Consider the following 1,067-nt stretch of genomic DNA (forward strand, 5'->3'; position numbering starts at 1 on the left):
CTACTAAAAATTAATAAATTCAGTTCCTCGGTCACAGAGCCACATTTCCAGAGTTCAGCAGTAGTAGCTACTCTATGGGACAGTGCAATCATTCTAATTGTTCTATTAGAACATTCCATCATCCCAGAAAGGTCTGTGGGAGAACACTGTTCTTTATCTTGATTGTGGTGGTGGTTACATGGGTGTGTAAGTTTGCCAAAACTTACGAAAATGTATGAGCTGGGTACAATTTATTGTATGTACATTATATCTCAACAAAATTAGTTTTTAAAAAAATAAAGAAAGAGAACACCTATAGACGAGAAGATAATTCAGAAATAGAACATCTGATTGCAAATACATGTACCCTGTTTGGATCCTGATTCAAACAAACTATACTTATAAAACAACAACAAAAAAATTGAACATAATTAGAGACTTGGAGATTATTAAGGAATAATTGTTGATTTTTATAGTGTGTTTTGGAGGTGCATTCTGAAATACTTATGGATGAAATGATCTAGTGTGGATAGGGGGTTATTATCCTGTTCTCCACACTTCTGTTTACTGCCAATTTTCCATAATCAAATGTTTAAAACCTCACTTCCTCAGAGGCCTTCCCTGCCCACCCTGTCTAAGGTAGATTACCTCTCCTCATTATTTTCTAGCATGCATGCTATTAGCTTCATGGCACTTCCCACAATGTGATTTTACATTATCTAATTTATTTCTCTCCACTAAAATTTAGTTTTCCCGAGAATAAAAACCTTGTCGTCCACACTGGACTAGGGCTGGGGCTGGTGCGCAACAGTGGTTTGTGCTAAAGGACAGAAGCACAGGCTGGGCTTGACATGAAAAATACATTCATAACCACACCCTTCCCAGAGATACCAGAAGAGGGGAGCTTTGAAAGGAAGGGAGATTCAATCATCAACCCTCGGGGTCGTGCAGCGGGCTGACTTTGGGTTCAGCTGTTTCTCCAACTGTATGAGAAAAAGAAATTAGATTCACCATGTTTTTTAGCCATGAATCTTTTCTTTGAACCAAATCTCCCGAGACAACCCAATATGTAAAATAGAAAAACACAA

Source organism: Halichoerus grypus, chromosome 10, assembly GCF_964656455.1.
Source record: "Halichoerus grypus chromosome 10, mHalGry1.hap1.1, whole genome shotgun sequence".
NCBI lineage: Eukaryota > Metazoa > Chordata > Mammalia > Carnivora > Phocidae > Halichoerus > Halichoerus grypus.